This window comes from Nycticebus coucang, chromosome 5, assembly GCF_027406575.1.
Source record: "Nycticebus coucang isolate mNycCou1 chromosome 5, mNycCou1.pri, whole genome shotgun sequence".
Taxonomy (NCBI): Eukaryota; Metazoa; Chordata; class Mammalia; order Primates; family Lorisidae; genus Nycticebus; species Nycticebus coucang.
This window is the reverse complement of record NC_069784.1, coordinates 14,768,243-14,783,572: the sequence shown is the minus strand read 5'-3', so window position 1 is coordinate 14,783,572 and position 15,330 is coordinate 14,768,243.

Below are 15,330 nucleotides of genomic sequence, written 5' to 3'. Positions count from 1 at the left end.
TAATAGCATTCACCAAAGGATAAGTATTACTACCACGATCAATCTTCATAATAACTCTATTAGTTTTCTATTGCTGTGTAGCAAATGACCACACATTTAGCAGCTTAAAATAACACCTACAGTTCTATAGGTCAGAAGTCCAGGCACACAGTTGGCAGATTCTCTACTCTGGGTCTTCTAAGACTAAAATAAATGTGTCAGATGGGCTCTGTTCTCATCTGGAGCTCAGGTTCTCTCTCACACAGCTCATGTGGTTGTGGCAGAATTTAATCCCTTGAGCCTGCAGGACTGAAGGCTCAAGGGATTAAATTTTATTTAACTTCCATTTTTATCTTGGCCATCAATCTGGAGCTACTCTTAGCTCCTAGGCTGCCCACATTCCTAGACACATGGCCCCCTCCCTTTTCTAAGTGAGCACAGAGGAGAATCTTCTTTGCTTTGAATTCCTCTTTTACTGGGAAACCCTTATCCCTTTTACAGGCCCAGCAAATTAGATCAGGCACATAAAATAAAATTCCCCTTTTTTAGTCAACTAATTCAGCACCTTAATTATATCTGGAAAAAAAAAAACCCCTCATGGAAGTACATAGATTAGCATTTGATTGAATAAGTGGGAGAAGGCACAGGTACCCCAGGCAGGAGTCATGAGGGACAGCTTAGAATGCTGCCCACCACAATCTTGAAAGTCAAGTAGAATCCATATTTTTACATTTGAGGAAACTAAGATTCCAAAGTTGACTTATCCAAGGTTATCCACCTGAGAAATATTTCTTACTAGAATCTCCCCAGGGGATATTTGGCAATGTTAGGAGGCACTTTTGGTTGTTGCAGGTGGGAAGAAGCTGGTACATTTTTAGCTGGCACAGGTTAAAATTCTATTAATATACAAGGAGATGAGAACAGACGCGGGGGACCAGTGGCGGGCTCTGCCAAAAATGATGTTCACTTATGCCAGGCAGTTCACTGAGAATGCAGCCAGAGTGTAGTAGAAATGGTCACTGCCAGCTCCTACATTTACAAATACATGCCAGCAAGAGGTGTTGACTTTAATGCAGCATTCCTCAAATTCAGCAACGTGGCTGCGTCAGCCCAGAACGTGCTTCGTGGCCAGGGCTATCCTGTTCTTGGCAGGATGTTTGGCACCATCCTTGGCTTGTGTCCACTTGATGCCAATAAAACCACTACCACCCCCTCCTCTCAAGTAGTGACAAACACAAATTTCTCCTAAGGAGTAACTAAATAGCCTTGGCTGAGAACCACTGCTTTAAAGGGAAGCAGCAAGGCCTCCCTCACGGCTCCCCCCTTTCCCATGGGCTAGAAGGCAGACGTGCTGCCTGCCCACTTACCAGGGCAACCACCAATTGGAAGCCAAGTGCTAATGGTGCTGGAGCCAAAAAGGTGGGGAACCCACAGCCTAAAGGCCACCAGTGGCCTTCCAAGTCCTTAAGGGCAGCCTTTTGACTACATCCAAATTTTACACATTAAATCCTTTTATTCAAAGAGGTTCAGCAGAAAAAAAATGAAGCTTTTCTTGCCTCCTTTGGTGCTTAAAAAAGGATCTTAACATCAGAAGGCCATGGGTTCCCAACCCCTGCAGGGTGGCGGGCTGTGACCTTCTAGATCATTTAAGCCACCATATTCCAGGCTTCTCCGTTACTGAAGTATTTTTGTCCTGACTGATACACTCATCCCAGGAAAATCAGGAAACTCGCTTCTGCAGAGCAGGCAGGTGTTACACATACTACGTGCTACCTGCAAATCTTGCAGCGCAGTTTCCTTTTTGTTAACCAGCGCATTAAACTTCCAGGATAGCCTGTCCCCAAAGAGGCGATACTTACAATGAGAAGCCGCACTTGATTCTTTGGTAAATACATACTTTGTTTGACCTTGTTCTAACAACCCAAATGGAAGTTTCCGTTGTAAACATTTGTTTCAGAAGCAAACACATCCAAATTGAAATGTTTCTTTTCATTGTTGCCACGAAATATCCATTTGCTTTCAGGTCATTGGGGACTGCTGAATGCTTCTGCAAATGTTTCCACAGGCTGCCAGCCACTCCTGGGCTGTCTTTCTCCCACTGCTCCAGAATTTCCTAACGTTCAGGAACTCCTGGGAGACTTGCCCCGGGAGTTCAGTGATTTCTGGATGGAACTGGTCACCAAAATGATGCCATATTTGAGGTAATTAAGAGGGCATTTTTTTTTCTTTAATAAAAACAACTTCCTGTCCTCATGAACATATTACTCCATTTGGCTCCATCAAGCATAAACAAGAAACTACTTTCAAGTCATTCATCAATAGTTTTCTAAATACCATAGAGACCTTAAGAAATTATCTTTCTATCACACCTTGGAGACATTTTTTCAGCTGTAACAATTATTTTTTGTCTTTTAAATTTTTTTAAAATAGTTCTTCTTAAGTAAAAATGCACACAGATAAAATGAGTGTGTTTTTGTCTGCTGACACTGGATATTGGCTGTGAGCATGTCGCTAATTGTGACTGAGGGCCTCCCTCTCATACCCATCTACTGAAATGCTGCCCATCACTCATCCCACTTCCTTCTTAAATAACTGTGAGTTTCAAAGAGCCTGCCAGTTGCACAACTCCCATTGAGGAAAGTGCCCCAGTGTGTGTGCTTTTGAAAAAAAACATATATTTTTAAAATACACATTTTAAAACATATACATAAGGGGAAAGCTTATAATAGTTAAATATCCTAGGGCCCTGGGAATAGCTGATTGAACAAAGGATTGCTGTGCAGTCAGAGGCAACCATTTATTCATATATATGCCAAACAGCTATTACCAAAGCATCTTATCTGAGTCCTCTGCCCACTGGTGGATGGTGGCAAACTAGCCATAGACGCTTCCTTTTGTAAAGAATCCATGTAATGAGGCAAGTCTTTTAAGGTTAGGTTGTTACAATCTGAATAAAGCTGGTGAACATTCCTGTCTTGAAGGCATGGGGAACCCTTGAAGGCATCGTAGAAGAGGATGAATTTCCTGCCATCTCATGTCATAGTATAGTCTTTAAATAAATTGCCAGAAAACCTCAATTATCAAGAGACCATCTGTCTTCCTTGAAAATGTATACAGATTTATAAGTGGATATGCATTACGATATTTGTATTAATCTATCTCACATCAAAGTTAGATAGATAAAAATCAGAAATTTAGAATATTCAGCAATAATAGTTAGGCTGTATTCACCACTTACTATCTGCCAGGCCTGACCTTCATTTTATCATTAAAACCTCATAGCTCAAAGAGAGGTAGAATTATTATACTCATTTAACTATGAAGCAGCTGACTGAAGGCCACACGCAGGTGTGTGGATGTGGGATGGGGAGATGGGTGTGTGATCTTTCCAAGATTGTACAGCTGGTAAATGGCAAAGCTGGGTTTTAAAATCAAGTGGACTTACAAAAATAGGTACCAACATAAAATTTAACATATGCTATGTTATAAAACAATACTAGAAAAGGATAAGAGATTTATTAAATGTTGATAAGAAAGGAAGACAATAAAGTAAGCAAACAAATGAGTCTTAAACAGAGTCTTCTCCGGGTTCTAGGACCTTGGCCTTGAAGCCTTGAGGTATCTATGGAGAACCTCAAAGGTAAAGACTGAGGACAAAGAATATGGCAGGACCTTTTAATTTTATTTCATTTTAGTTTAGTTTCTGTTTTTTACCGCATCTGGCTCTGCACAGTATTCAAAGCTAGTATGATTAGAGATGCACTTGGCTGGCTCCTATGGCCAGAGGGGAGCTAATTTGCTCAGGTAACTTTCTCTCTGCTCAGTAGACTCCAAGGGCCCGTATGGTGTTATCAACATGCATGCATATGTTTTGACCTTGGATCTTGGTTCTGCAACTTCCTAGCTGTAGAGACTTGTACAAATTTCCTAAACCTCATGTACCTCAGATTTGACAGGTGTGGAGTGCCTTTGTTAAAAATGAATAAAATAAAATTTAAGGCATTGGTCATCTAATAGAATCCATGACAGTTAGATGTGTGATAGTGATCAAGTCATAAATCATGTTCACATCCCCATTGTATTCCATATGGTCTACTTCTGAAGCCTCAGGAGCATTTGGTTAATGTTTGATTAAAATCAATTCACCAGTTTTTAAAAAGTTTTCCACAATCTTTATAGTCACTGAATTCCTGGTTTTTAAGTTCTGCAGCTGGTTATGATTTTTCCTATCTTCCAGTTATAAGCTTTGTGATCATGACACTCCTTGCGCTAAGATTTGACCTGCGTGTTTCTTCCTTTGTATTAATACAATGCAGGGGGCAAAAGGAATCCGTGTGTGATGAGTGATAAATCCTATAATTTGAATCTCTTGGTTGTCCTCATGCTATGATTTCCCAACTTCCTATTTCTCAAACTATTATTTTGTGATAGGTTTGAACCGATGCCTTTTTCCCCTTTAGCAGAATGAATGTGATCTTCTTGGGATCTTCCTTCACATTTTTGCAAAGAAGAAAAAATTAATACATTCAGACCCAGGGAAGTTGTTCAATTATTTTGATTGTGTTTCCTGAATAAACACGTTATTTCTTAATGGGACTAACATTCCAGATAGTTCAAAGAAAAGAAAGTACATGCAGACAGCCAACATGTAACTCCTCTCTCTGGTGGTACTACACGAAAGGTGATACAGTTTAAAATACTATTATTGTTTAGCTAGCTTTGAAAATAAGAGAAAAAAAATGTAATCCTTCTGTTCTGACAGTCACTTGGGCAATCGCTCCAGGTATCTTTTATAGCAGAAGGGGAGGTGTCAGGACAGGGCCAAAGTTGGGTAAGTCTCTTATACAAAGAACTATGATGTGAACCTAATATCTTTAAAAGAAGGGCAAAGCGAGAGTCGCGGAGTACAGACTCGGTGAGTTGAAAGCTCATTCCCTTCTAAGCACCACCCTCTACTCCAGGATCAGCCTCATGTCAGTCTTAGCCTGGCTAGATGTAAGACCATACCTTTACTTTTTATTTTTTTACCGACAGTTATCCCCGACAGAAGAAAATACATTCCCGCGGTGGTTAAGCACAGGTGCTTGGGGAAAGGAATTTATGGATTGGGATCCCAGACAGCCACTGAACAGCTACTTGGCCTTTAAGAATTACTTATTATCCTTATCCCTAAATTTTCATACTGACTAAATAGGAACTGTAATATCACCGAGTCACAGCGTCCTTAGGAGGATGAAATGAGCTAATACATATAAAATAGTGAGAATAGTGCCAGGCAACTCCCCCTTCTCATACTAAGCAAGCTAAGGGTATTACCTGTTGTTTCTCAGGCCCTGGAGTCGTTCCACATCTATTTCAACATTACTGGCCGGTTTGGAAAGCCCACTTCTTTGAGTATCCGGGTTGTTGATTCTGTGAGACGTTGAAAGGAACATATGTAACTGTCAGTTTTACAGCTACAAGAAGGGTAGACAGGTGTCCATGTGTATCTACAGAAAAAATATTCAAACTTAAGCAGCTAAGCGCTCTTTACATTGAGATGCCATCATGGATAATGGCCTGCTTGCTTTCTAAAAATAAAAATAAATAAAAAAATAAAATATCTTAGGATACATTTCTGTTATTTTTGTATCAATGGTAACAGCCTCAAACTTTCAATCTGGTGACCCATTCATGCCCAGACACGAGCATCTGATGGCTGTATTTGGTGCCTTTGAAAAGACCCCTAGGCTTTGTTTAAACCATTATTTTCTAGGGATGATATTAGGATGAATCAATAAAGTGCAGGGGTGAAAGGACCCAAAAGTAACTCACACCCAGACTCTGAAATAACAAGATATTAATGCAAACTGCTGCTTTCTTTGAACTTGAGGTTGCTTCTGGGCCACTGTGAATTTTGTTTATAATGTAAACTTTTCTTCTTCTAGTGAAGTTTATGAAGTCCTTTATAGAAGAATTTAAATAAGCTAGAATTTCCTTATAGCAAGTGTAAAATAACCAAAGAGCACAGATATATGTACGTGTTTATTAACACACGTACATCCAAAAATTATACAGGAGAAGATGCTGCTGTAGTCACTGTGTTGCTGACATGACTGACGGATGATCCGTCATACACTTTTTCCCATTAAAACAGCAAAGCTGTCTTACCTTGAGAAGGGGCCTATGGTCGACCTCAAAAGATCTACCTTTCCTTCTCCTACTTTTTTTCACAGGTTGTGTGAATTTTACTGTTTCCTTGGAATGACGCCCCACCTAGTTCCTGATCACTCCGTGTTCACCAGACTCTCCTCTGGTCTCATTCAGCTTGGTAAATGGAACAGACTGTCCCGTGGTGACCTGAAGGTTTCCTTCTGTGTTTCTTGCATTCAGAAACACCTAAAATAGTGATGAAGTTCAACCAGAATGACTTGGTCAACATCCTTGTAAAACTTGTTACTCCCGCTAATTAAGTGTGTCTTTGCCCTCTGCCGGGTGTATCTTGAGAGCAGGGCCTGAGTCTTGGTCATATTTGCATATACAGTACTAAGAGGCCTGCAGAGAGTAGATCCTCAAAATATCTGTGCTGAACTGCTGAACTGAAATCATTCCTTATCTTCATTTCTAGACACACATTTATTCTACCTTAAATGTGCTTGTGCTCTGGTCTATGGAGCCAGTTTGCTTAAACAATTGTCTGCTATTAGTTTGCACAAAGTATATTTGGCATAAAAATGATCATTTTGGAAACCATCATGGAAAAATATGGAGAGATGATAGTTTCTTCTAAAGGTTTTTGAGAATGTACTTTCTTCAAGAAAGGAAGAAGATTCTGGCTCCATAGTTCCTTTCAGCATGCCCATCATCAAAGCCAAGTTTTATGAAGATATTTAGTGATGTGGAAAGTATTCATATCCTATGTGTTAACTAGAAGCATAAAACGAGGTTGGCCCCCAGCTTTCCCCCAAGACAGAGACTGCAACAAGCCTGTTTTGAAAGAAGTTATCTCTTCTAGCCAAATCTAAAAAACTTTAGCTGGGCTTACATAGCTTAACCGTCGCTTGATGTCGCTTGATTTGACAGTGTCTTGTTTCTTATTCCCAGAAGGCTGCTCTGCTGCGCATTAAAAGGTGAGGGAGATAGAAACTAAAGTATCCAATATTACTGTGCTTAATAACATGAACTGCTCTCTCCAATGTCAGAGAGATGACTTCGCATCACATAGAAAACCGGTTTTACATTCTGCTCCTCAATATTAAAAGCATTTATGTAGCACCCACTGTATGCCAGGCTCTAAATGTACTACACATATTCACTTATTCAATCCTCACCACATACCATGAGAGAAGTATGGATACTATTCCTAATTTGGTTTCTGTGTTTCCATAGAGTGGCTCATGATTGAGTGTAAGAGGGCAAGATCAGAAACGTAGAGAGTGCTCAGGAATCCCAGAGGGAGCATCTCGTATTGAATGTCTTTCTCTTAGGAGAAAGCCAAATTGAGTAAACACTTTTACAATTATCTTCCTTTCTTTGTAAAAGCTTTTAGCTACTCCACACATTTAAAAAGTCAAATAATCAGGCAGAGACCTGAATTGAGATATTGTGAGGAGTGAACTGGCAAAAAGCAAAGGAAATCGTAGCCTACTTTATATCCTCCCAACCGGCCACTGTGTCTCAGGGCTGTCAGGGTGGGAGCAACATTCTGAGAGTCGGTCCCAGAGGTACTGTGGAGACTGAGGGACAAACCTACGGTGAAGCTGGGACAGGCAGGGACAGAACAGGACTCTGAACAAGTGCTGGGGCCAACTCAGCAGCAAAAATCATTCTTCCCCATGTCCCATGTTATAAATTAGAGCTGGTAACATTTGCGGGGAGTAGGCCCGAAGGCTGATACTTGGGTTGCAGGTTGTGAAGTGATAAAAGCAATTAAGGGACCATTCTGATGTGAAAAGACAAATCTATGTGCATATGTTAGCAATGATTATGGGTGACGGGAATAGGAGATGTTTGTATTTGCTTTTTGCGCTATTGTGCATTTTCTAATATCATTATGATTTATAAGTACTGCTTTTTTATGACAGAAAAATGCTATTAAAAAGTAATTATAGATACGCAATCATAGCCAAGCATGGCATTGAGTGCTTTAAAGATCATCACAGTTAGAAACATGTTGCCTTTTAGACACCAAAGGTATTTGTGCCAAAGGCCTGCTCCACTACCTACCGATCTTTTACGTAGGGTGAGTTGTTTCAACTCTCCTTGCTATAAGATCAGGAGGGTATTAGTTTCTCCTGTATAGGAGTTCAAAAGGATTAAATTAAGTAACCCATGTAAAGCACTTACACCAGGACCTGGCATACAGTAAGTGATTGGTGAAAGTGAGCTACAATTGTTGAATTCTTATAGTGACACTAAAGAAAATGATGACGCAGAGAAGTTTTAGTCTCTTGTCGAAGGTCACGAGGCCAGAGAAATACTGAGATCAAGGTTTGAATACTGCTATTCGGCACGAGAGTCAGTGCTCTGCCAAATACTCTATTACGACTATTGGTGAAACACCTGATTAAGGGAGTGATTCTAAGGCTATCTTACTAAAATAGAAACATCCTTTTTATTTCTTCCTCCCTCCCCTCTTCTGTCCTCTTTCCCTTACCCTTGAAATCTCTCTCTCTTCTCCCCACCTTTCTTTTTCCAATTTTTCTTCTTTTTAATTCTCTAATCCAAAATGATAGGAATGTAGACAGAGAGGATGCCACTGATGTTATGTTAGATTAAGATGATCAATGTTTTAAAAAATACACAAAGGACAGTATGTTAAACAAAACAGAGTTTTATTTTGCCTCACATAAAAGTCCAGTGGTGTGCACTACGCAGGTGGTGAAGCAACTCAACTGGTCTCGACTCACGGCTTTCGAAGTTGCTACAGGAGCCACCATTTCTTTGCTGGCAGGAAGAGAGAAGGGAAAAAGAGCCCAGGGTAAGTCTATTGGAAGAGATAATTAAAAAGTTGTGTATGTCACTCCTGTACTCATCACCTTGATCCCGAAGGCCAAGCCTAGCTACAAAAAGAGGATGGGAAAGAGAGTTTGTAGGTTCTATTGCTAAATAGTGAAGAAGAGGGCAGATCTGGAGGGCGGTTTCCGACTCACGCATTAGGAGTGCAGCAAGCAGAAGGACAAGACTGCTAATAGCTCTGAATCCTCTGACTGGTAGTAGAAAGATCCACCGCCATTGTGGCAAGGATTTATCACAGATTTTGTTACTAATCATCACCCTATTTGTGAAACCAGCACCTTTCTTTTATTACGATAGGGGCTTTCCCTTCCTATTTCAGTACTAGCCATGTGAACAAGGCCCCCAGAATTGTGCACAGCAGCAACCCTGGGAGAATGACTTCGTGTAAAATTGCACTTTACTTAAGTTCAAAGTTCCACTGAATGATAACACAGTGAACAGCTCAATGAAACCTGCCAATGCCTTTATGTTTTGGAGGCCAGGAGTGGGGATGTTACTGAGATGTCGTCAACCCAGCCGTTCAGCCCTCTTTGAAGGTTCTCACAAGAAATTTCTCCTAGGCCTTCATGGTATTAAAATCTTCTTTTTGATGATTGATTCTCCTATCAAACAAAATGTAAATCATGTAATTGTTGTGTTTTGGTTACTAGGAAACTCTGAGTGCATTCCACAGGCTTCTTTTATAAATGTATGAGGCTGGTATGTTGATTTTTTTAATAGTTTACATTATTTTCCTTCAGTCTGATTTATTTACATTTTCATGCATTTATAATTCACCTGTAGGATGACACATGTATATGGACATGTAAGCAAATGCTGGAAGCTTCCTCGTAGCATGCACTCAAATTCTGTTACATTCATTTATTATATAATTGCTTACAGAAATGAACATGGGGTTTTTTTTATTTTAACTTTAACTTTTAAAATAACAAAATTCATTAGTAAGTTTGATTATTCTCTGATAAGAAGACGTAAATGAAAAACTGTGAGTTGGCGAATTGAGAAGTTACTTTTACTTTGGAACAACTGCAATCAATTTAACTCGTGCTTACTTAGGAAAAGGTACTGCTCACGTACGGCACTCCATCTTCAGTAGACTCAGAAAGTAAAAAGGATTTGCTTATGATAGAAAACCGAAATGCCCCTAGTGACTCTAACATTGTTTTTCAATCATGAGGGTAAAAAGAGATAGATCACTTTAGGGGAAAACTTGTGGCTCACGATGCAAGTTTTAACACCTTTCCTGTGATTACTTATACCTCTGGCAGAAAAATCTTTTCTGACCCGATGGGTCTTTGCCACGGTTTAAGCCAATCGGGAGCTTTGGAATGGTAGATAATCAATTTAGCCTGATTAAATGTGGTTCCCATCTTAAATTATGCAAAATGTAAGGACCCACGGGTCGAAACGGAGGTAGAATGGAGACCCGTAGGCATTCTAGCAGTTAAGCCGTGGAGAGCTGTGGAGACGGTGCTATGGGAATGTGATTTTTAGTTGAATTGCTTTGAATAATTCTCCTTGCTTAAAAGCAAATGATGATGCATGCTGCTAAAGTCCAAAGAAGAAAAATAGTTTAATGATTTAGATTATCAACCTCAGTATGAAAAAACCTGAAATGTAAAGCCCCTTCAGTCGATAACAGGACAGTTTTGTAAACCACTTAAGGCTGTGATAAAACCCTACTTGACTGGCCCACGAGCAGATGTGACAAGTTGAATTTATTTCCTCTCTTACCAGCAAGCTTTGCAGGAAACTCTTAACATATGGTGCTTTTCGCTTCCATCTAGAGCTATAAATGTTATTGGAAAAGGATGTTCCCAAGAGCTGTGAGTTTCTGACGTCTCTGCCAAATGGAGTCCAAATGATCCTTCTGTGGTTCTGAACTCCCCGAGTTCTTAGGAGTTGGCAACCAAGGGTCTCTGATCTAAACTCAGCTCACTAATTTAATTATTTTATTATAGATTCGTGGAAGCTCTTTCAGACTAGTGACTTAGCATCTGTAGTGTATCTAGCCACATAAGAAGCACCAAGTTAGAAGGGTGTAAATATTTTGTTTCTTAACTGCTTTTATTTGAAAACTTGTAAATCATTTGACACAGAGACCAGGCACCGCAAACTGAATACAAAAAGAACGTAAAATTGAGAGAAATCAAATTTGCAGAAACCTTTTCGTGTTTAGAGCATTTCCTATCTTACCTGGAGACACTGTCTACCACTATGTAGGGATATGATAGCAAATGCTCGCAGGAATTAGCAATAATCCAAAAATGAAATGCTGTTCAGTAAAAATCACTGACTATCTTAAGTATAGTTCATAAGACTTCACAAAGTGCGGAATAGGCACCATGGGACATGCCCTTTTTTAATGTGTTTTCAGAGCATTTCATTTTTAATAAATTAAAAGGACAAAATTGATGCTTTGACCATTAGAAGTTTGCTGCTAGCTGAAGCAACACTATGGTGGCTAAATTGAAACTCATGGTGCCACAGCACCAACTAGTCTATATTTTTGGTGCAATGAACTTTGTTGAAATGTCATTCAATTTAATATAGAAAATACATTAAAGTGAAAAGTTCTGAAAATTGACATTTTTGAAGTTGTGTTAAGTGCATAATTTTTACATACTTCTGTAGTGATTATTGAGGCATATATGCATTTATAAATTATGAACACATATCTTCAGTATTTTACAACATTTTAATAATACTTTAAGAGCTTATCAAATAATTTTATAGTCATTACCAGGGATTTTAGTATATTTTGAAGTTTCAAAATATATGAAATGAAAAACTAAAAACTCAAGTTCAATATATTTGTGTATACATATGTATTACTGGGACAAGTAATAAGGACTTTAGATATAATTTTTCAGAAAAATCGCACACATACTAATCTACAGCTCTTATTTTATAATAAAAACATTCTGAAAATTGAATTGAATTTATATTTCAATAGGTGTCTTGAAAACCTGAATCATCATTTGAGTATATAAACTCAAAGTAAGTATTAACAAACTAAAAGGGGGGGAATTATGTTAAACCAAATAGCTATACATTTAAAAACTTTCCATGACAAAATCAAATAAGTTAATCAATATAACCTAATTAGCCATGCAAAATCTTTTAGAAATTATCTCACAGGGGTTCTACCATACATGACAATCACCCAAGGGGCTGTAACAAACTGGTCAGCACACAGAGGTGGTCAACGTAAGGATCTAGGCCGACTGTCCTGATGGGGACATGGGTTTATGTCTGATCTATGAAATTACAGCAACTAAAGGAGGTGGTCCATGGATGGAGGTGGTCAACTATGCAGGTTCTACCATATATATTTTTTCACTATAAAAATAAAGAAAAAGAAAATTCTTACTTTGCTAATTCTTAACATTTAAGAATAAATGAACCCCTTAAATTACTTATTTAATACCCTTATTTAAGTAAGGAAGTCAACTTCCTCTTTTCTGCCATGTATTATATATCTATCCTCAGGTTCATTTGATCACTATGTTGTTAAATAAATTTCTTAATTAGCATAGCACTTTCCAGAAATTCTTAGAAAATACTCTTGTTTTTCCATTGGTACTTGCATTTCTCAGGAGACTATACTGTTAACTTTTATTATTGTGAGCATTAGAATTATTTTTTGAAAGACAAGCCCCCTAGAGCAATGCCAAAGAAAGAAAACACAATTCCAGACATCACCTCACATATGCCATTAAACCAGCAGTTCTCAACCTGTGTGTCGCAACCCACAAAAACTGTATTAAAGGGTCGTGGCATTAGGAAGCTTGAGAGCCACTGCATGAAACAGACAGATGCTTAAAATTAATACTGCCATTACCTGTATAGCTAACATGCTTCTATTAATGTAACAGAAACATACAACAACATAGGGTTAATTTCTTAAATGTTTACTTTCAAATTGTTTTCTTTAGCTTTAAGGAAACATAGAACTTCACTGAAAACCTATCATGGGGTATATAACACAACTTCTCTAATTTTACTCTTTTTTCCAGATTTTTGAAAACTGAAGAAATTTTAGTACTGATTTTCCTTGGTTCTAAAACTAATCATAGGTTCTCACCATATTAAAAAGAAATGTGGCATGAAAAATATTCATTTGTTCAGTACCCATCATGTCACAATTAAATAATCAATAATAACTTGATAGCTGACCAAAATTATCATGTTGATCATGTTGCAAAAACCTAAATCTTTATTCATATATTTTTACTCATATAATCTTGTTGAAAGGGGAAAATATATAAAAGTGAGTGTGGTTGAAACCAACATTAAAAATAAAAAGACTTTCCTAGACTGATAGACATTTTAGAACTAGAAGGAGGGGTTTTTTTTGTTTGTTTGTTTTTTGTCGGTTGTTTTTTTTTTTTTTGGTAGAGAAAGAGTCTTACTTTATTGCCCTGGGTAGAGTGCCATGGCGTCACACAGCTCACAGCAACCTCCAGTTCCTGGGTTTAGGTGATTCTTTTGCTTCAGCCTCCCGAGCAGCTGGGCCTACAGGCGCCTGCCACAAGGCCAAACTATTTTTTTGTTGCAATTCAGCTGGGGCCAGGTTTGAACGCGCCACTCTCGGTATATGGGGCCGGCGCCTACCCACTGACCCACAGGCGCCACCTAGAAGGAGGTTTGGTGTCAATAACAACCCCAGTTTTACAGATGAGGCGAATGAACCTAGAAATTATCAAACACATAGGTTTTGATAGCTGCGGAGACCATTAGGAGAATGGTCTCCATGAAATAAATTGGAATAGTGGCAATTCTGTTTATTTCATCTAGACAAAACCCTCAATGGCCCAGTGGCCAGTCTCTGAAGGCCTTGCATCTTGGCATCTAAGAGTTGCTTATTCACAGTGTCATGTGGATTGAGTGAGGACAACTAGAAAAAAATGTCATTGAGCTTTTACGTTGGGAGGGCAAAGATTAGCAAGTCCAGTGCTCTCTGTCAATAAGTGAGGCCCTGAGAAGTAGCACCAATTCCCAATTAAGTTCAATACACTTTTTACTTACTTATTCCAATTGAGGGGGGGTAATTTACCCATTTTAGATTTTGTCATCTAGGCAAACCCAGACAGCTCAACAGAATAGAAAGGTTAACGCAAGAGAAGAAATTGAAACTTCACTGAAGAACAAATTTACTATTCTTCATTTCCATGAGTGTAAATAACCCTGGCAAATGGGTTTGAGGAGTATATAAGGTTTCACAAGCTTCTGATGGATACTGTACATTCGATTTTCCATAAAATGCACCTTCATTTTTTTCTTTTTTATTAAATTATAGCTGTGTACATTGATATATTCATGGGGCATCATTCAGTAGCTTCACAGACCGTTTACCAAGTTTCACATATACCCTTGTAAGATGCACTGCTGGTGTAATCCCACCAATCCCCTTCCCTCTACCCCCCTCCCCCCTCCCTCCCCTCCCTTTCCTCCTTCCTCCTGTTCTTAGGTTGTAACTGGGTTATAGCTTTCATGTGAAAACCCTAAATTAGTTTTATACTAGGGCTGAGTACATTGGGTACTTTTTCTTCCATTCTTGAGATACTTTACTAAGAAGAATATGTTCCAGCTCCATCCGTGTAAACATGAAAGAGGTAAAGTCTCTATCTTTCTTTAAGGCTGCATAATATTCCATGGTGTACATATACCACAATTTATTAATCCATTCGTGGATCGATGGACACTTGGGCTTCTTCCATGACTTAGCAATTATGAATTGGGCTGCAATAAACATTCTGGTACAAATATCTTTGTTATGATGTGATTTTTGGTCTTCTGGATGCCCAGTAGAGGGATTACAGGATTGAATGGCAGATCTATTTTTAGATCTCTAAGTGTTCTCCATATCTCTTTCCAAAAGGAATGTATTAATTTGCATTCCCACCAGCAGTGCAAAAGTGTTCCCTTTTCTCCACATCCACGCCAACATCTCTGGTCTTGGGATTTTGTGATATAGGCTAGTCTCACTGGAGTTAGATGGTATCTCAAAGTAGTTTTGATTTGCATTTCTCTGATGATTAAAGATGATGAGCATTTTTTCATATGTCTGAAGGCCGCGCCTGTCTTCTTCAGAGAAGTTTCTTTTCAAATCCCTTCCCTAGCCTGCGATGGGATCCCTTGTTCTATTCTTGCTAATGCGTTTGAGTTCTCTGTGGATTCTGGTTATTAAACCTTTGTCGGAGACATAACCTGCAAATATCTTCTCCCATTCTGAGGGCTGTTTGCTTGATTTACTTACTGTTTTCTTGGCTGTGCAGAAGCTTTTTAGTTTGATCAAGTCCCAGTAGTGTATTTTTGAAGCTGCTTCAATTGCCCGGGGGGGTCCTCCTC